Here is a 22,097-nt window from a genome sequence, read left to right on the forward strand (position 1 = left end):
CCCAACCACTACACACAGTTTTTGAATCAGATAGTAAGCGGGCAGGCCGTATTACAGCTATGAGCCACTTAGCCTTCACTGCATAGAGTCCCTGTCAGCGCTCCTCCCATTCATTTGGCAAAAAGTTTATCACTATTTATCAGACCTAAATTACCTATATCTTGTTTTTTTCCCCTTACATATTAGGCTTTTTGGGAGTGATACTTGTTTTCAGCCATTCATTTATTTTCTATGCATTTTATAAGGAAATAAAAGGTGGGGGAAATGAAAAAACACAATTTCTCCAATTCCATCCCCCATAGTAATAAGATATTAATAACAATTACATTTAATTTATTTTAATTCTACTTTTTGCCCACTAGATGGTTCTACAAACAATCCTGGGTCACCAGGAAGTGTTCAATTTTTTTTTTAAAGTTTTACTTCCATTATTATGAATGAAGCCTCTTGGGCTCTTGATTGGCGTCCAGTTCATTCATTCCAGGCACTTCCATTGGCTCTGGGAGGACATGTTCCCCTTCACCAATTGCCGAGAAAGAAAGAGTTCAATAACGCTCAACCCCCTATTAGATTATACCAATGGGTGCAGGATCTGGTAAGCCACGGCCACGCCAATCCACATGTGTAAGGAAAAGGATCTGCAAGCCAGGCAGTGGTTGAACAAAACGCACCAATTGACGACATGTAAATCCAACCATGAATGAGTGGTGGGAGCGTGTGCGGGTACCCGCCACTGATCAACCAGTAAGCCGTGTTGGCGAGAACAGTGCTCAAACTGGACACATTAAACTGTCCAGTTTGAGTTAATGAGTTAAGATGCCTTGGCTGCCAAAACTGACATATTTCTTCAGAGTCCTCTCAGTCCAAGTACAGGCCTCAGTCCAGAAACCCACTAGAAGAAATTTTCTAAACGCTTTGCGATTTGAAAACTATTGCTAATGTAATGTTATGGGTGTGATCCCACTTGAGCGAAGTGATTTTATAAAAATTCCCCATAGCATTGCATTAGCAAGATCTTTTTCAAATCACCAGCGATTGGAAAAATCGCTCCTAGTGGGTTTCTGGCCTCAGATATGAAAAAGTTAGAGAATTAAGTGTTTACATTTATTTAGCGATATAAGCAACCAGGAATCATTCGGAGGATGATGCCTGGGAGACTCTTTGTACCACTATTATAATGCATCCTAATTAGCCATTTTGCCAATGATATACACTGGAGCACACACTCCTATGGGTTCTTTTGCAGAATACACGTACAGCAATGCTAAAAAAACAAAAAAAACAAAAACAAAAAAAAAAAACCAGACTACTACAATACATCCCAGTAGCAGCGAAAACTTACATTGCTTCTAAATGGCTCAAAGCCACCCTCACAACGGCTGTGTCAAATCCCACATTGACCATATAATGGTATGTAAACGCCTTAATTCGGGACAAAATTACCCAATATTCGAGATGGCTTGGGTCTTCAATCTACACAACAAGCCAAATACTGGTTCATTGGTTATTTCCTGCTAACCTTACCTGGACTCAAATTACCTCTTGCCTATAGCCTGAGCTGCTTAATCTTACTAATATTATAAATGTGAAAGTTTGGATGTTTGTTACTCAATCACGCAGCAATGGCTGAACGGATTTGAATGAAATTTGGCACACACATAGTACATTACCTGGAACAACATACAGGATACTTTTTATCCCCATAATCAAAAAGTGAATGGCGATAGACACTAATTTCACTGGGAAAATGTAAACTGCAGCCATTCTTACAATATTAAAGGGAATCTAAGCTGAGAATGATATGGGATTTTTCCTTTTAAAATAATACCAGTTGCCTGACTCTTCTGATCCTCCTGTGCCTCTAATACTTTTAGCCACAGCCCCCAAACAAGCATGCAGATCAGGTGCTCTGACTTAAGTCAGACTGGATTAGCTGCATGCTTGTTTCAGGGATGCGATTCAGCCACTGCTGGTGCCAAAGATCAGCAGGTGTGCAAGGCAACTGATATTTTTTTAAAGGAAACATCCATACCCCTCTCAGTTAAGGTTCCCTTTAATGGTAGGGTTCTCAAACTTTGCACAGTTGGTCACCGGGTGACTGGGATTAATTTTCAGAAAAGTGGGTGGAGCTTACAAAAGCCAATGAAAATGCACCTATTAATTTTCAAGGGGAATAGTTCATTGCTGCCATTCTTGCACTGTTAACTGCACAAGCCTCAAACCTGGTAGTTGGTCATTGGGGGACTGGGGTTCAAATTCAGAAAAGGGGGTGGAGCCACAGACAATCAGATTTGGATAATTTTAACTCAAATTATCGATGCCACAAACTAGGTCATTGAGTAATTGTGTGTTAGGGCTAGAAAAAAGTGGGCAGAGCCAACACCAGCCAAATGCATACCCGGGAAAAGCCCGGGCCATCAGCTAGTGTATTATATATGACTAATCCTATTACTTATGACTAAACCTGTTACTTTATGTTATGATTATCTATGTTTATAGTTATATACTCTCAGCTAGCAGCGTTACTTTATGGGAGTTCCCTCAATGTTACTGTTTGTAGTGCTGTGCTACAAGATTTCAATAAACTTGTTTTGAAACTAAAAAACATTAGAACCTAAATATAATAATGATAGTTTTAATTATCAATCAAAAGTTTACCAGGAAATGGTAGTTTTGTACTACTAGAATTTCCTTCCACACAATACAAAACCGAAAAAATTAAGAAAACCAGGATTTGGGCTTCATCGGAAAGATTTTGAGAAAGTAGTATAAAAAAAACTTAGGAAAGAAAGCAATGCAAGATACATTTAAATATATGTAAAAAGAAGTAGATGAATGAACAGATTGCATTTTAAAATGCTAAGCAGCAATAAAGAGTACAGTTGAAAAATAATTTGGAATGGAGATTTATGGATATTTAATGAGTATCCATTAAAGCACAGGTTTAATGAACCATGCTTGGCTGATTATCCGAGGCAATGATGAAAAGCTGGGAAGCTTCTGACATGACTATGAAACACTTGGTCTTCTAACCTCTTTTGATAAACTCCACTTGAAGCTGATGCTCAGTGGTGCATTCTACATCTTTATACAGAAGGACTGTGGTACGCTGTAGGGGATCTTTTGTAAGGGGGCCGCCTGACCAGCTTCTATTCATCGTATCATGGAAAACTCAATGCCAGGGTTTCAAAAGTACAAGCCTTGCTCTGTCTGCTTTGCAGGGCAGCTAAAGAAGATACTGACAGAGAGATTGATTCACAAGTCACCACCATACTACATCTAAAATGCTCAATTTCTCAGAGTTCTGAAAACAATATAAATAAATCTGGCACCTTTCATTTGCCTTTTGAAAAAGTAATACACAATGGCTGGCCAGTACTGGCATTTATATTGCTTGCACTTTTTGAAAAAGGTTTTTGATTCATGCAAATATATTTCATGTAAGGAAAAAAAAGCCGACCGAGAGCTGTATTAGATCCCTATGCTCTTTATACTTCCTAATACTGGAGTCTGATGAGAGTAGAGATTGAAGCCTTTGCCCCACACACCCACCTGATTTCACAGCAGATCTGTTGGTGGAAAGGGGTCATGGCCGCAAAATATAAAGCCTGTTCACTTTTTCACCCACTTGACTATATGCCAACCTCCAATGCAAAGCAGGTGGGTAAGTGGGATTATGTCTACACCCATGTAAATGAAAGCATAAACGCTAAATATGAAGTACTAGAAATGATCACTGCAGACTAACTTTGCAGAACAAGGAGTCTGGAGAGGTAGGCAAGGTTATATAGTTACCGGTATATACAATTTATCCTTACACCTTGAAGACACTGCGTCAAGTATGGCACAGTTCTGCTTTAAAGAGAGACACTGTAACATCAAAAAGTTCCCCAGGGGTACGCCCCTCGGGAGGGGGAATCCTCAGGGTCCCAATAAGGCTTCCCACGCCATCCTCTGTCCCATGGAGGTCTCGTTGCAGCCCTCCGAACAGCAGCCTGACAAATCCGTCAGCTTGTTCAATATTTACCTTTCCAGGCTCCAGCGGCGGCGCTGTTGCGGCTTTCGGCTCCGAAGTAGACGGAAATACCCGAACTCAGTCGGGTCCGCTCTACTGCGCAGGCGCCGGAGACTTGCACCTGCGCAGTAGAGGAGACCCGATGGCGATCGGGTAATTCCGCCTATTTCGGAGCCAAGAGCCGCCACAGCACCTGCGTAGGAGCCGGAAAGGTAAATACTTACATTGCCGCTGTTCGAAGGGCTGCAGCGAGACCCCCGAGGGAAGGAGGACGGCATGGGAAGCCTCATTGGGACCCTGAGGCTTCCCCCTCCCGAGGAGAGTACCCCCCCGGGGAACTTTTTTTATGTTACAGGTTTTCTTTAAAGAAAAGATCAAAGGTGTAAAAAAAAAAAAAATTCTACTTACCCGGGGCTTCCTCCAGTCCCTGGCAGCCAATATGTCCCTTGCCGCAGCTCCAACCCCAGCTGGTGGCCCGGAGCCCCCTCTGTTGGAGATGTCGACCTTGCCAGGTCAGCATCTTCTGCACCTGCACGAGCACGCAGCTGGAGAGTTCTGCGCAGGCACAGTAATTATGTGCAGAACGCTCCAAACCATGTGAGCCGACCTGGCAAGGTCAGCATCTTCAACAGAGGGGACCCAGGGACACCGGCTGGGAGCGGAGCGGTACATATTGGTTGCCAGGGGCTGGAGGAAGCCCCGGGTAAGTAGAACGTCTACTCTTCAAGGGGTTCAATTAAAGCCCATCTCTAGATCTAAACCTATCATCTAATAGCTTAGTATGCCAGTGCTCATAGGTTTTCTGTATGCGTGAAGAGAACTCTGTGCTGCTTAGAATCTTGTACTTAAGTTCTGATCACATAACCAGAAGCTTCTGCGAGAATCAGAATTCAGGCTCAGAAGGTGTGGCTGCTCCTGTCTGGAGTGCATCATTTCTACTCTCAATATTTCAAGAGACCATTAGAGTCAGAGCCTATAGCACAAGGCAGACTGCAAGGCAGGAAGTAATCAGTGCCTGGGCTAGGTACTTTACATACAAATTATTTGACATGAGCAAATCAATGGAGCTTCAACACAGACTTAAAAGGCTCATAAGCTCATACAAGTAATGTGGCCTGGAAGGAATCCAGACTCGATCTTACCAGCAACAAGTTGCAAGTGAGTCTGTAAAGATGGATTGCTAGCACCCAGGCTAGTGACACGTTCTATGCAGAAGGGGATGATGGCGATGGCACAGCGCACATCTCAGGGAGTGGTATGAGCATGAGAACAATACCCTTGGCCAGCACTTGGCTAAATTGATCCACTGGGCAAATCACTCTGACCTGTCGAGGGCCATTTGCAGGGGCAGCTGTAAACATGCTAGATTTCTAGCAGAAGAAGCCCCAAAATTGCTCCCTCGGCCAAGAACCATTTAGAAGGTGTACAAAGCATTACACCCCAACTAGTAAAAACATTTGTGCTATGGAAAACGCATTTGCAATTCTGCCTAGTGTGTTCCTATCCTTAAGGCTTAAACAGCAAAAAAGGTGACACTATTAGCACTTAAAGGGACTCCGAGCAGTGCAGAAACTATGGAAAGATGCATATCATTTTAAAGCTCTCTTTCTCCTCTTTCCAATGATATATAAACCGCCTCCCTACGCCTTTTAGTTTTCTCTATTTTCGTGATCGAAGTTGCCTCAGCCGCGATTTCGATCACGAAAATAGAGAAAACTAAAAGGCGTAGGGCTGCGGTTTATGTGTCGTTAGAAAGAGGAGAAAGAGAGCTTTAAAATGATATCCATCTTTCCATAGTTACATTGTATTATACAGGGCTACTTTTTCTCAAAGTCAGCAGCTCCATTCAGCAGAAAAAGTCGCCCTGTGTAATACAACGTAACTATGGAAAGATGGATATCATTTTAAAGCTCTCTTTCTCCTCTTTCTGACAACACATAAATCGTCACCCTACGCCTTTTAGTTTTCTCTATTTTCGTGATTGAAATCGTGGCTGCGGCAAATTCGATCGCGAAAATATCGAAAACTAAAAGGCGTAGGGTGGCAGTTTTTATATATCATTGGAAAAAGGAGAAAGAGAGCTTTAAATTGATATGCATCTTTCCATAGTTTCTGCACTGCTCGGAGTCCCTTTAACAGATCAGGTGACTGGAAAGGGAATATATACTTACCATTAAACCCTTGATATTAAGATCAACAATACTGAAGTTCATCCAGCTACCGCCATAGCTCTCTATTCTTCACATCAGAACTGCAAAGAGAAGTAAAGGTTCACTGAACAGCTGAGCCATCTCCTCAGAAAAGGTGTTTTCAGCTAACTAGTTAAGATAAATAACAAGCATTCAAGACAGACCCCATAACAGCATTACACAGGTCCCAACATTCTTTTGCCATTAATTTGATATGCTTTTGCAATGACAAGCTAATGCAAATGGCATGATAAGCAAAATCAGGTCAAACAATATACTATACTCCACAGGAATCCATTCGACCAAACATTTCTTCAAGAGAATTCTGAAATGCTTAATACAGTCACATAAGAAGTAAATGACCAAGGTCCATGTTCACTACCATTTAAACTGAAGTGAGAGACATATGTGCTGATTTTCCTTTTAAACAAAACCAGTTCTCTGGCAGTTCTGATCTCTTTGGTTGCAGTAGTGTCAGAATCACACCTAAAACAAGCATGCTGCTAATCCAGTCAGACTTATTATTTATTGGATTTACATAGTGGCAATTTGTTACCCAGCGCTGTACAATACATAAGATTACAAACAATGATAACAGGGGTGACCGGCAACACAATGCAAGTAATAAGCAAGAAGATACGCAACAATGCAGGTTAATACTACAATGTCAGATCATACACTTGAGAGGTAATCCCAATTAAGGTGGCCATACACATAGATTTGCAGCAGATTCGACCATCAGATAGATTTCTGTCAGATGCCTGTCAAGTTGAATCTGAGAAGAATCTGATGTGTGCCGCACACTAGGAACAGATTTCCAATAGATTTCAGAATGAAATTATTGGAAATCTATTGAAAATCGATCTAAATGCATTATTGGCCCATTAGATCCAATGCAACGCTATGGCCCATTGATCTGCTGCCAGCAGCAGATTGACCTAGATCTTCCATCCTGTCAGATAGATCAAATTGATTGGAATCGGCCAATCGATCGGCAATCAATTTTCATTCGATCGAAGGCTGAAATCGATCAGTGTATGGGCCGCTTTATAGATGTGCAGCAGGTTCAACCATCAGATATCTGTCAAATGCCTGTTGAGTTGATTTTTTTTTTAATGTAATTTTATGCAGGGCTGTGGAGTCGGAGCAATTTTGGGTGCCTGGAGTCGGAGTCGGGAAAAAATGCACCAACTCCTAATGAATTTAAACTGTAATTAAAATAGAAAATATGATAAAATGTTCTATTTCTCAGATAATAGTCATCATAAATAATTTATACATACAGTAATGGCTGTGCTCAGTCCACAAAAATGAAATAAACCAATCAAAATTAGTTACTTGTGCTGCTTCAATAAAGCAGTCCCCGTATTTTTAAAGTCAGATCTACATATCTGTTTGTGACTGTATATATGATGTGTACACAGGAATCTCTAAAGCCTCATCTACACGGGGTAGATGAGGCTGCGATCCGGCGGCTCGATTAGCCGCCGGATCGCCTCTTCGGCGTGCCCGCCGCGTCCCCGCTCGCCGTGGACGCATTCGATTCCCCGCTCGTGCCCGCCGCTTATCTTCCGCTCGATTCCCTGCCATTGTCCCCTCGCGGGGAGTGAGCAGGGAATCGGCGGTGCAGAGATCCGTCCTGTCGGATCTTATCAATCGAGCCGCATCAGCGGCTCGATTGATAAGGAGCATCGCGGCCGCATCTACTCGTGTAGATGCGGCTTTATATATACTAAATAAAATCTATGCTGTAAGAATAAATCCTGATGTGTATATGTGCCACTAATAGTGATGGTCAATGAGATGGTAATAATTCTGCGTTGACTCTGATTTACGCAAATGTATGCACTCTTTGCTCATGAAATCAAATAATTTGATATGTTAAAATTTGGTTTGGTGACTACGAATTAAAGGGTACCTGAGACGGATGAAACGTTTTATACATACCTGGGGCTTCTTCCAGCCCCCTTCAGGCTAATCAGTCCCTCGCTGTCCACCTCCACCATCTTGATCTTCTGCTAGGAGTCCCGGTAATTCAGCCAGTCAGCGCAGTCCGTCCGCATGCCGCTTCCACAGCCAGGAGCGTTCTGCACCTGCGCAGGTGTAGTATGCTCCCGGCAGCGGAATGTGTGCATGCGCACTACACCAGACTGGCTTAAGTACCTGGACTCATAGCAGAAGATCCAGGTGGCGGAGGAGGACAGCGAGGGACTGATTAGCCTGAAAGGGGCTGGAGGAAGCCCCAGGTATGTATAAAACGTTAATTTCATCTGTCTCAGGTTTACTTTGTTACACAGTAGTACTATACTCTACATATGCACTCTCCACAGAGCTGCAGGGAATCCACTGAGAATGTTGTGCACATTTAACACAGAGGTGTTGTCTATCACCCATAAACCTGGTTCAGATTGTGCATGAAGAATGTGAAATAGAGGAAGAATCCCCCTATTCCCCTGCAGAGTACCTGCACATCACTCTTACATGTACCCACAGTTACATTGCCTAGGGCCTGATAGATGTTCTTTGTTCCGGTTTGTACCTTTTACAAGTACTCTTACCAAGGACTAGTTTTAGTCTATGACTAAAGGGAATAAATATGGCAGTCTCCATATCCTTCTCACTTCAGTTGTCTTTTAAAATTCCTAAGTGTTGGCAGTTAAAAGACGACTTTCATGTTACATACTTTCAATCAACAAGATTGTAATATGCAAATTAGAGGAGTCGGAGTCGAGGAGTCGGAGGAATCCTAAACTGAGGAGTCGCAGTTGGTGGATTTTTGTACGACTCCACAGCCCTGATTTTATGTCAAGTTCAGGAATCTGATGTGTGCCACACACTAGGAACATATTTCCAATAGATTTCAGAATGAAATCTATCTTATGCTGGGGATACACGGTACGTTTCTGTACCGTGTATCGAGCAGCAGATCCGGCCAGCTGATAATATTCAGCTGGTCCGATCACGCTGTTCGACCCCTGCCCGCTTGATCCCTGCCGGCGGACAATGGCAGGGAATCGAGCAGCTGATAAGGAGCGCTGGCGGGACGAGCAGTAATCGATCCGCGCGAGGACGCGGCGGGGGTTAATCCGGCGGCTAATCGGCCACTGGATCGACCCGTGTATTCCCAGCATAAATGCATTATTGGACCATTATGCTAGGCATACGCGCCTCGTTTTTAAAACATTAAGATGGCTCGATAGATAATTTCCGACATGTCCGATCTCCCGCCCGATCGTTTCGCCACTCGATTCCGGATTGGAGCGAATGGAAAAAAGAAAAAACGAGCCGAAGATAAGAGAATTGACTGTGGAATCGAGCGGGAGAATCGAGCGGCAAAAACTAGCCATCTATGTCCAGCATTAAATCCAATGCAACTCTATGGGCCATCGATCTAAATTTTCCATCCTGTTTGACAGATAAAATCGATCTAAATTGGTCGCAAATCGATCAATTTGATAGAATAGATTTCTGATTGATTCTATAGAATCGATTGATTGCTGAAATCGACCAGTTTATGGGCCCCTTAATACAGATCTCATTACTCTGGGTAGAGTGCACCATCAAGTATTATACACAAGGAGAGAGAGCCCAGCCAAAGGTTTACAATCTAGAGGGAAGGAGTGGTGACACAAAAGAAGGAGTGACCCAGTCAGAAACATCTGATCTGCATGGTAGTTCAAGGTTTATGGCTAAAGGCTCGTACACACGGACCAACCAACTGCCTGATTATCGTCTGACTTGTCTGTTGGACAATAATTAGGCATGTGTACGCGCACAAATTACCAACTGATAACAGACCGTTTGCCTGATCCAACCGTCTGATCTACGTGTGTACAAGTCGTTTGAACGACTTGTACTTGTTTGGAATGCGGCTATATCTTGTAGTCAATCATTCTGCTTGCGTGCACAGTATGTCAGCGAGATGGTGGTTTGGTCATGTGGACCTACAGATCATGCCAATGTCTTATTGTACAGTTGGTCAAGTCGTCGTGTTGGTCTTGCACTTGTTGGACGTTATAATAATAATAATAATAAGTAGTGGCAGCTAGGCAACATGGCAGCCTCCATATCTCTCTCACTTCAGTTGTCCATTAGGCCAGCATCACACTGCAAACTGGCGGTGGGGTTGCCGCACTGCCAAAAAAAGGCCTTCGGGGGAATACCACGTTACTACGCTGTATTTTCCATCTGCCATTGGGCCAAGCAGGAAGTGACGCACGCGCCTGCATCAGGCTATGCGGAAGTGCATGAAAGCGTGTTGTAAAAATAGGCTTCCGCTCATGTGCGCCGGAAACTTTTAAAATCCCCACGCGACCTTAGAGTAACATGACTTCCAGGCCGATCTTCTTTGGAGCCATAGCCATACATGAATGACTTAAAGGATACATCCAGGCAGATTAAAAAAAAAAATCAAACTCCACTTAACTGGGGCTTCCTCCAGCCCCTGGCAGTCATCCTGTGCCCTTGCCACAGTTTCAGTGGCTCCCGGTGTCCTCCGCTGCAGAAGCCAACCTTGCCAGGTTGGCTTCTTGTGCACTCCACCACACGGGTCACGTGGTCTGGCTGACGTCATCAGGATTGTACTGCACAGGCACAGAACTACTGCGCCAGCACAGATGCCGCCGGCCAGACCACGTGACCCGCGCGGTGGAGCGCACAAGAAGCCAACCCGGCGAGATCGGATTCTGCAGCAGAGAAGATCGGGAGCCACCGGAGCTGCGGTGAGGGCACAGGATGGCTGACAGGGGCCGGTGGAAGCCCTAGGTAAGTGGATTTTTATTTTTTTAATCTGCCTGGACGTATCCTAGTGAGAGTGATATGGAGGCAGCCATATTTGTTTCCTTTTAAACAATATAAGCTGCCTGGCAGCCCTACTGATCTATTTGGCTGCAGTAGTGTCTGCTTAACTTAAGAAGCAAGCATGCAGCTAATCTTGTCAGTTCTAACAAAACTGTGAGAAACACCTGATCTGCATATGCTTGTTTAGGGTCTATGGCTGAAAGTAAGAGGCAGAGGGTCAAGCAGGATAGCCGGGAAACTTATATTGCTTGAAAGGAAATAAATATGGCAGCTTCCATATAACTCTCACCTCAGGTTAAAAAAAAACAAAAAATAAAAAAAATAAAAAAATAAAAAAAAAACCAGGGGGTGTATGACACTGGACTATCCAGAAGCTTTCTACTACTGAGGTAAGTAACTTTTTGTTTATAGAACACTTCAGGGGTACTTTAGACCCTGTTCACATTAGCAAACGCGGAGGGCCGTGCGTTTGGAAACCAACGCATACGAACGCATGCCATCTACGTTTGTATGCGTTGCTGATCCCATTCACTGAAGTGAATGGGTCAGCCGAGCGTTTTTGGAAAAAATGCGTGCAGCATACGTTCCCAGACCGCACTGGTCCGGAACGCATGCAGTGTGAACATCAGACAGTGCAGTCTATGCACTGTCTGATGTCATGCGTGTCGGCCTCCCGAGAGACGGATGGGAACGCGTGCAGTGTGAACGGGCCTCAATTTAAAATGTATTTTTTTGCCTCAGGTGTGATCTACATTTTCTTTCTGGAACGCCACCTGCTGGTTTGACTGACAAGTTTTGTAAGCAGCAGAGTTTCTATGAGTAGCCATTAACACAGTAAAGAAGGAGGCAAATAATCCCCTCCTTATTACATTTGTTATGTTTACCACTTAAAGAGGAGCTGTTAGGTATAGGGTCTCAGATACACAAAACACATATCAGTAGCTAAATACTGGCTGTACTTACATTACATATGCATTTCACTGTCCACGTTTGGATTTCACAGAATTTTTATGTAGTATATGCAGAGAATGATGCTCCTGACAGCTCATGGCAGGTTCCATGTTTGTCTGTCTTGTCTGAAGCCAATTGTGATGTCATATCCTCCCTTACCCTGCTTCCTGATTAATTATACATTAGCCCTACCAAGTCCCAGCCCTCAGACACTCCTACCAGTCTCTGGTCTTATGCTCGGTACGCAAGATGCGTTTTCCCGCTCGATCCACGGGTCAATTGGGATTGATTCGATTATTTCCAACATGTTAATTATGCCAAATCGACGGCAGGAATGATCGAAATCCGATTCGAGCATGTTGGAAATAATCTAATCGACCCGCGGATCGAGCGGGAAAACGCATCGTGTGTATTAGGCACTCAGCGGGGAGTGATCATGTCTGGGTTGCGTGCGATCTCGCTGTCAGTTGGGGTGGGGGGGAGCTGTGCGAGCGATTGCGTTGTCAGTCGAGGGAGGTTGCGGATGATTGCGATGTCATTCAATTTGCGGGCGGTTGCGATGTCGGTCGTTTTGCTTGCAATTGCGAGGTCTGTCGTTTTGCTTGCAAAGTCAGTCGTTTTGCGGCCCATTGCAAAGTCGGTCGTTTTGCTTGCGAGGTCAGTCGTTTTGCTTGCGAGGTCAGTCGTTTTGCTTGCAAAGTCAGTCGTTTTGCTTGCAAAGTCAGTCGTTTTGCTTGCAAAGTCAGTCGTTTTGCTTGCAAAGTCAGTCGTTTTGCTTGCAAAGTCAGTCGTTTTGCTTGCAAAGTCAGTCGTTTTGCTTGCAAAGTCAGTCGTTTTGCTTGCAAAGTCAGTCGTTTTGCTTGCAAAGTCAGTCGTTTTGCTTGCAAAGTCAGTCGTTTTGCTTGCAAAGTCAGTCGTTTTGCTTGCAAAGTCAGTCGTTTTGCTTGCAAAGTCAGTCGTTTTGCTTGCAAAGTCAGTCGTTTTGCTTGCAAAGTCAGTCGTTTTGCTTGCAAAGTCAGTCGTTTTGCTTGCAAAGTCAGTCGTTTTGCTTGCAAAGTCAGTCGTTTTGCTTGCAAAGTCAGTCGTTTTGCTTGCAAAGTCAGTCGTTTTGCTTGCAAAGTCAGTCGTTTTGCTTGCAAAGTCAGTCGTTTTGCTTGCAAAGTCAGTCGTTTTGCTTGCAAAGTCAGTCGTTTTGCTTGCAAAGTCAGTCGTTTTGCTTGCAAAGTCAGTCGTTTTGCGGCCCATTGCAAAGTCGAACGTTTTGCTTGCGAGTCGTTTTGCTTGCGAGTCGTTTTGCTTGCGAGTCGTTTTGCTTGCGATTGCGAGGTCAGTCGTTTTGCTTGCGATTGCGAGGTGAGTCGTTTTCCTTGCGAGTCGTTTTCCTTGCGAGTCGTTTTCCTTGCGAGTCGTTTTCCTTGCGAGTCGTTTTCCTTGCGAGTCGTTTTCCTTGCGAGTCGTTTTCCTTGCGAGTCGTTTTCCTTGCGAGTCGTTTTCCTTGCGAGTCGTTTTCCTTGCGAGTCGTTTTCCTTGCGAGTCGTTTTCCTTGCGAGTCGTTTTCCTTGCGAGTCGTTTTCCTTGCGATTGCAAAGTCAGTCGTTTTGCTTGCGATTGCGAGGTCAGTCGTTTTGCTTGCGATGTCGGTCGTTTTGCTTGCGATTGCGATGTCGGTCGGTTTGCTTGCGATTGCAATGTCGGTCGGTTTGCTTGCGATTGCAATGTCGGTCGGTTTGCTTGCGATTGCAATGTCGGTCGGTTTGCTTGCGATTGCGATGTCGGTCGGTTTGCTTGCGATTGCGATGTCGGTTTGCTTGCGATTGCGATGTCGGTCTGCGGGCGATTGCAATGTCGGTCTGCGGGCGATTGCAATGTCGGTCTGCGGGCGATTGCAATGTCGGTCTGCGGGCGATTGCAATGTCGGTCTGCGGGCGATTGCGATGTCGGTCTGCGGGCGATTGCGATGTCGGTCTGCGGGCGATTGCGATGTCGGTCTGCGGGCGATTGCGATGTCGGTCTGCGGGCGATTGCGATGTCGGTCTGCGGGCGATTGCGATGTCGGTCTGCGGGCGATTGCGATGTCGGTCTGCGGGCGATTGCGATGTCGGTCTGCGGGCGATTGCGATGTCGGTCTGCGGGCGATTGCGATGTCGGTCTGCGGGCGATTGCGATGTCGGTCTGCGGGCGATTGCGATGTCGGTCTGCGGGCGATTGCGATGTCGGTCTGCGGGCGATTGCGATGTCGGTCTGCGGGCGATTGCGATGTCGGTCTGCGGGCGATTGCGATGTCGGTCTGCGGGCGATTGCGATGTCGGTCTGCGGGCGATTGCGATGTCGGTCTGCGGGCGATTGCGATGTCGGTCTGCGGGCGATTGCGATGTCGGTCTGCGGGCGATTGCGATGTCGGTCTGCGGGCGATTGCGATGTCGGTCTGCGGGCGATTGCGATGTCGGTCTGCGGGCGATTGCGATGTCGGTCTGCGGGCGATTGCGATGTCGGTCTGCGGGCGATTGCGATGTCGGTCTGCGGGCGATTGCGATGTCGGTCTGCGGGCGATTGCGATGTCGGTCTGCGGGCGATTGCGATGTCGGTCTGCGGGCGATTGCGATGTCGGTCTGCGGGCGATTGCGATGTCGGTCTGCGGGCGATTGCGATGTCGGTCTGCGGGCGATTGCGATGTCGGTCTGCGGGCGATTGCGATGTCGGTCTGCGGGCGATTGCGATGTCGGTCTGCGGGCGATTGCGATGTCGGTCTGCGGGCGATTGCGATGTCGGTCTGCGGGCGATTGCGATGTCGGTCTGCGGGCGATTGCGATGTCGGTCTGCGGGCGATTGCGATGTCGGTCTGCGGGCGATTGCGATGTCGGTCTGCGGGCGATTGCGATGTCGGTCTGCGGGCGATTGCGATGTCGGTCTGCGGGCGATTGCGATGTCGGTCTGCGGGCGATTGCGATGTCGGTCTGCGGGCGATTGCGATGTCGGTCTGCGGGCGATTGCGATGTCGGTCTGCGGGCGATTGCGATGTCGGTCTGCGGGCGATTGCGATGTCGGTCTGCGGGCGATTGCGATGTCGGTCTGCGGGCGATTGCGATGTCGGTCTGCGGGCGATTGCGATGTCGGTCTGCGGGCGATTGCGATGTCGGTCTGCGGGCGATTGCGATGTCGGTCTGCGGGCGATTGCGATGTCGGTCTGCGGGCGATTGCGATGTCGGTCTGCGGGCGATTGCGATGTCGGTCTGCGGGCGATTGCGATGTCGGTCTGCGGGCGATTGCGATGTCGGTCTGCGGGCGATTGCGATGTCGGTCTGCGGGCGATTGCGATGTCGGTCTGCGGGCGATTGCGATGTCGGTCTGCGGGCGATTGCGATGTCGGTCTGCGGGCGATTGCGATGTCGGTCTGCGGGCGATTGCGATGTCGGTCTGCGGGCGATTGCGATGTCGGTCTGCGGGCGATTGCGATGTCGGTCTGCGGGCGATTGCGATGTCGGTCTGCGGGCGATTGCGATGTCGGTCTGCGGGCGATTGCGATGTCGGTCTGCGGGCGATTGCGATGTCGGTCTGCGGGCGATTGCGATGTCGGTCTGCGGGCGATTGCGATGTCGGTCTGCGGGCGATTGCGATGTCGGTCTGCGGGCGATTGCGATGTCGGTCTGCGGGCGATTGCGATGTCGGTGTCACTCGCGGGGGGGGGGGGTGTTGTGTCTGGAATTGGTGCCGACGATCACGGGTGTCACTCGCGGGTTTGCCAACGATCGCGGGTGTCACTCGGGGGGGGGGGGGGGGGTGTTCTGGTGCCGACGATCGTGGGTGTCACCGGGGGGGGGCTTAGTGGCGGTGCTGACGATCGCGGGGGGGGGGCTGTGGTCAGGGTGCCGGCGATCGCGGGTGTCACTTGCGGGGGGGGGGGGGGGGGGGATATTGCCGACGATCGCGGGTGTCACTCACGCGGGGGGGGCTGGGTGCCGACGATCGTGGGTGTCACTCGCGGGGGGGGGGGGGGCTGTGTGCCGACGATCGTTGGTGTCACTCGCTGGGGGGGGCGCAGCCTGCAGCTGTCACTCAGGGTGTCTGGATGGGGAGGGAAGGAGTCGAGAGGGACCAGCCAATGAGGCTGCAGCAGGGCTGGATAGGGAAATGAAGGGGTGGTGCAGGGAGGGCAGTAGAGAGGAAGTAAGACCTTCCCATACTGCTTTGCAGGCTGACTGCGGCTTTTTCAGTCTGATGCAGCCTCCTAAACAGCCTGGAGATAAGGAAGGCTGCTATTCAGCCCACAATAAAGTAAAAGAGTTTTTTTACTTCAGTATTGATATTTGGCTTCCTTCCACACTGTTTAACACAGGGGAACATAGATCAAAATCACTTGTTTTTGCCTGACAGTTACTCTTTAACACTATTCAATAATACCGTATTGTCCGAAGGTGTCCCACTATAAGTGCCCCCCCCTCTCTGTCCTGTCTCATTCGCTGTCCCCATGTCTCTGGAGTCACATAGCATGCATGAAGTCACGTGAATGCATGGCAATAGTATGGTGCAACCGGCTCTAAGTCTGTTATTTTTATTTTCATATAACAGTCTGCATTTTTAGGCTACTTTCACATTGGGACGTTGCGGTTTGATGCAACGTTAAAGTTGCACCGCAAGCTTACAACGCAACGTCTCAAAAAAGTTGCAACTTAACTTAATGCCCTGTTATCGCATACAAGCAATGAAAAGTATGCTTCCAAGTTAGTACTGAGCATGTGCGAACAGTTCAACGTAGCTAATAACGTGTCTAACGCACAGCATGCAGCACTTTCTAATAATGCTACACGTTACACACAAACTCAACGTGTGCACTATGAATGTTGCACCGACTTACTGTTGCTGTGCGTTAGTCCACGTTAAAACATTTTCTAACGTGCGACTTTAACGTCGCACTGTGAAAGAGCCCTTAAAACTGGACTCTAAACAACAGCCCTGACAGTCTGATGTGAAGTCTGCTTCAATCAGTAGCAAAACAGAGAGAAGAAACAACCCTTTTAAAAAAAACTTTCCAGCACTAAAACCTTAATTAAGGCTCATACACACGGGGTACGGCCGTCGCCGCAACCACGTGGCACGCGCGTGTTGCGGCGACGGTTCGCCCGTGTCTATGACGCGCGCGCCCCGAACCGTCGCCCATCGGAGCTGTCGCCAGGCGATTGACATGTTCAATCGCCGGCTACAGCCGTCGCAGCAACCTCGCCGGAACTGTCGCTAGTCTCGCATGTGTATGCGGGCTAGCGACAGCTACCCACACACGGCACACGGAGCTTCCGGCGGGGGGGTGGGACCTTGGCGACAGCTTCCGCCGCATCGCTAATCCCTCTGCTGCCGTGTGGATGCAGAGGGACTTGGCGCCGAACTGTCGCGCACACGCTCCCGTGCGCAGCGACAGCTACAATTGTCCCCCCGTGAGTACTTAGCTTTAGGGTGTCTTCACACTTATCCCTGCAATTTGCAGCTGCGGTTTTCCACCTTTTTTGTATTTGTGATTCAGCATTGTGCATTTTTTTTCCACATCTGATACTTTGTTCGCATTCTGAGTTTTCAATGCACACCAACTAAATTATTTTACATTAATTTGTGTGCAATTAACTTTACGCTCACATTAAATTTTCATATTTGGGTTGTGAAAATTCACAAAAAAAAAATACATGTAGGCCTTTTTTCGGCAAAAAATTTGGAAGCAAAAACGTGCACAACGACGCATGTCAAAAGCGTTGCCATTTCATTAGAGGTGTGTCAGACATGAATTTGCAAAAACAGAAATCGCACATGAATTCTATCATGTGTGAAACGGGCCTTACCATCCTTTTCTCACACGGATAAAACTGCTTAGGCTTCTATTCTCTTTTCAGTTATAATGTAGCATGCATTTTACAAGACATATTGTTACTACCATGGATATGCAATGTACTGAGCTGACTTCTTTATTTTATTTTCTAAAGGTGCCCAAATGTTTATAGATTGCTGGTCGGTGTGGTGAAAATACAGATCCCACACAGATCTGTATCTGTTCACAAAGGGATCTATTCTTGCCACAGCCAGCACATACAGTAGATTTTCTTTTTATAACAATCATTTTTATAGGTTTTTTTTTTACATACATTATATAGACCTAAGTTTAGGCCTATATTGGTACAACAGTTATCCAGGGAAACATATACTTCAATAATAGATAGAATAGAAAAAACAGCAGGCAATGGTCCAATGCAATAACATCAGTAAAGCAGATAATCTTAATGAAGGTATAATAAACAGGGTTACAAAGAAACCATAGTGACTTGAAAGTTGGTTTAAAGGGACTCCGAGCAGTGCAGAAACTATGGAAAGATGCATATCATTTTAAAGCTCTCTTTCTCCTCTTTCCAATGATATATAAACCACCACCCTACGCCATTTTAGTTTTTGCTATTTTCGCGATCGAAATTGCCACGACTTCGATCGCGAAAATAGAGAAAACTAAAAGGCGTAGGGCGACAATTTAGGTGTCGTCAGAAAGAGGAGAAAGGGAGCTTTAGAATGATATCCATCTTTGCATAGTTATATTGTATTACACAGGGCGACTTTTTCTGCTGAATGGAGCTGCTGACTTTGAGAAAAAGTCGCCCTGTGTAATACAATATAACTATGCAAAGATTCTCTATTTTTGCGATCGAAGTCGCGGCCGAAAATAACGAAAACTAAAAGGCGTAGGGCGGTGGTTTATATATCATTGGAAAGAGGAGAAAGAGAGCTTTAAAATGATATGCATCTTTCCATAGTTTCTGCACTGCTCGGAGTCCCTTTAAGTTGAAGGGAGGTGTTGTCCCTGAACACCGGGGAATTGCCCATCATGCAGTGGACAGGGGTCGCTTCCAATATAGAAAGAACTGTAGCATTTGTAAGCCGTAGGGTACTAAACATCCTGGTAGAACTATGAAGATCAAAAAGAGAATATTAAGAAGTCTTCTCTAAAAATGCAAAAGCCATAAATGCTAAGGTAACAGACTTCAGAAGTTTGTTCGGTATCAAAGAGAGATAAAACCTGAACTTCAATATGAACCCAAGTAATGTGTTAAAGTAAGAAAGAAAGGAAGTATAGAGAAGAGAGAGAGGAGGGGGCAGAAGGGTGAGGGATAGCTTGTTCAGGTCTTAAGCTGGGTCTACACGGCACGATGTGTCTTATCAATCGAGCCGCTGATGCGGCTCGATTGATAAGATCCGACAGGTCCGATCTCGCCGCGGCCGATTCCCCGCGAGCGAACAATTGCAGGGAATCAAGCGGAAGATAAGCGGCGCCGACGGGGAATCGAATCCGACGGACGAGCGGGGATGTGGAATAATCTAATCTGTGGCTAATCGAGCCGCCGGATCGTTCCGTGTAGACCCGGCCTCAGTCACCTAGAAGAGGGATTGGAGATAATTAGGAAGAGTCTAGATCCAGGTCAGGGGTCTTAAATCAAGAATAAGAGTTAATTTGGGGAGGCGGGGGGGTCAAAGATAAGTGTTTCAGGAAAAATTCCCTTCCAAGATTCGATTTTATAGAGGAAAGGTTTACTTCTTCCCAATCTAGAAGCTAAGGATTTTTCTGCACAGAGACAGAAATCCACTTTCTTTAAAACCGATTGGAAGAAAGGAGTATGTGTAGATTTCCAATTTTTCGCTATGATAGATCTAGTAGCGATAAGTAGGTGAGAGATTAAAAGGCGGGTATGGCAGGGGAAAGGTGTTAAATTAAGATGTAGTAAGGCCATTTGAGGAGTTAAGGTAATGCCTGACCTGGATAAAGATTGAATTGCCTTTTCCACATCCTTTTAAAGAGACCTAATCGTAGGGCAAAACCAGAACTTCCAAAAAGAGGTGGTCATTGGTACCTATAAATCCACAGTCTCTCTAGCATGTATGAGAGGTTTGGAGAAAAGCTGCTTATTTTGTCCGGAGTAAGATACCACTGCTGTAACAGATTGAGTAGACTTTCTTGGCGAGTTATGCAACGCGAGGTAGATCTGAGAGTTTTGACTGCATCTAGCCAGTCAGAAGGCTGTGCTTGAATCTTTAGAGAAGATTCCCATTTAGGCAGTTGCCAGTGATAATAAGCGTTCTGTGAGAATAAAATCTGTTAATAAATAAGAGTATAAGGAGTTTAACACCTTGTTTTCTAGGCTGTAACAATTTACGTAGCTGTATTGGAAATTGAGGTAATGACGCTTTCGTCCCAGCAAAATATATCTGGAGGTACTTGTAAAAATTCCTTGGGGGGGGGGGGGGGGGAGATCGTATTTAGTACATAAGAAAGAGAAGGAATTTAACTCAATGCCATCAAAAAGTTTGTCAATGGTATCTAATTTGGACTTCTCCCAGGTATAAAGAGATAGGTTTCCAATACATAAAGAAAGAGACCCGAGTGGTACATTAGCTTTTAAATTTAATTGAGCAGGGGGAGTTTGTTTTCCAGAAGGATCTCCATATTGACAGAGTGTTCTGGATAATCGAGTGAGGAGTATGAATGTCCAGTTCTGTAAACAGAAGGGTTGCAAGGTAGAGCTTTTAATTTGTGACCAGTAAAAATTCTTGTTTTATGGATATCCACTGTTTCGAGGCCTCATTTGACCAAATAGAGCATGCTTGATCGAGAATTGTCGCTCAATAATAGCAGTCGAGATCCGGTACTCCAAAACCAAGATCAGAAACATGTCTGGTTAAGACTGCTTCAGGTAATCTGTTTTTTTTTTTTTACCAGCTTGGACATACTCAAATAATAATTTATGCATGGAGCTAAAAAGGATTTTGGCATTTTAACTGGGATGTTTAGCACAAAGATTTGCAATAGAGTCCAGCATAAAATCTACTGAATTTCTTTCGAACTGCAGTGTTGCATAGAGCATGGGCCATTGATACATCGCTGACTGGTGTATAATTTCAATTGATTTCGGCAGAAAAAAAAAATTACTATTGTTGTTGTTATGGTACAGATTTCTAGCATATTCGATCAGTGATTAATGGGGGGGGGGGGGGGGGGGGGGGGACAAGCATGTGACTAGCGTTACTTCTAAAAATTTTCTAAGGTGGAGCTGACTGTATTCCATGCTTATCTTTAGCCTTGCATGTCTGCTTTCTTTTCTATACCTTTGCACTACTCATTGTTTTAAGTGATTACATAGCAGCTTATTTGCTCCTTCATCTACCACGCCATGAAAACCAATATTTACAACACTTTTTTTTCTACTCTACCATGATAAATACAGGGGGAAAAAAAGAGAATTGAAGTGAGGGAAGAAGTTCCACAAAAAGTTCCTATATTCATCTTCCATAGGCTCAACACACACCATACAATCTAGGTTGTTCAATCTTACCACTTCCATGTAGTATAAGAGCTTATCCAATCAATCATTCAGGGTATTTTCAATCTGTTGGCCCTTATACTACGTAGATTTGGTAAATCTGTACAACCAAGATTGTATGGTGTGTGTTGAGCTTTAAGGTGGCTATATATGAACGGCAACCCAATGTTCTCAAAAGATATCCCTGCCACACACTGCACACACTATGCACCACCGCTACCATCACATAGTATTGTCCCCCCTGGCCCTATAGCAGGCTGATTGACATGACCACACACCCACATCTCTCAGGTATTAATAGTGCTCCCTCAGGAGCACCCCCCTCCTTGAGGGTACCTGTTCTCCATGAACCAGCGGCATGTATGTATTCCTGGGGACAGGGATGCCACGCTCTGCATCAATGTGGCCCCATGGAGAGCACTATTAAAACTGGGGGGGGGGGGGGGGGGGAGAATAGACCTGGGAGGGCCAGTCAGTCAGTCGTCGATGCACTGCAATGTCCCCACCCTCTTAAAAGTGAGATCTTTCATCTGGAGCAATTTCAGACAGATATCATTCGACTTTACAACTGGGCGGCCACGTTGGAAGTTTAAATCTCTTGCAAATTCGATCACAATGATCAAATCTGCCAGGAAAAATGGATTCGTGTATGGAGCACTTTTACTTGTCTTTGCTGGTTAGTGTGTACATGGGAGCAAAGTGCTTGACAGAATCTCTTTAACAACCCAATGTGCTTAGAACTCTAGTACAATTTAAACACCTTATCAGGCTTGTTAGATCACTCAGGTCTCGTTTCCACCATAG

The 22,097-nt window shown here is 46.0% G+C and overlaps 1 protein-coding gene across 3 annotated transcripts in view; it reads right to left on the reverse strand.

Moving 5' to 3' along the window:
- FRS2 (fibroblast growth factor receptor substrate 2) overlaps nt 1-22,097 on the reverse strand; it is a 105,005-nt gene that overhangs the window by 45,440 nt on the left and 37,468 nt on the right. For 2 of the 3 annotated variants that reach the window (XM_068276693.1, XM_068276692.1), the window contains one exon: nt 6,187-6,266. The exons of the other annotated variant lie outside the window; for it this stretch is intronic. The gene's annotated coding sequence lies outside the window, so the exon portion shown is untranslated. The remainder of the gene's footprint in view (nt 1-6,186; nt 6,267-22,097) is intronic. 3 annotated transcript variants of the gene reach the window in all.

Source organism: Hyperolius riggenbachi, chromosome 3 (assembly GCF_040937935.1).
Source record: "Hyperolius riggenbachi isolate aHypRig1 chromosome 3, aHypRig1.pri, whole genome shotgun sequence".
NCBI lineage: Eukaryota > Metazoa > Chordata > Amphibia > Anura > Hyperoliidae > Hyperolius > Hyperolius riggenbachi.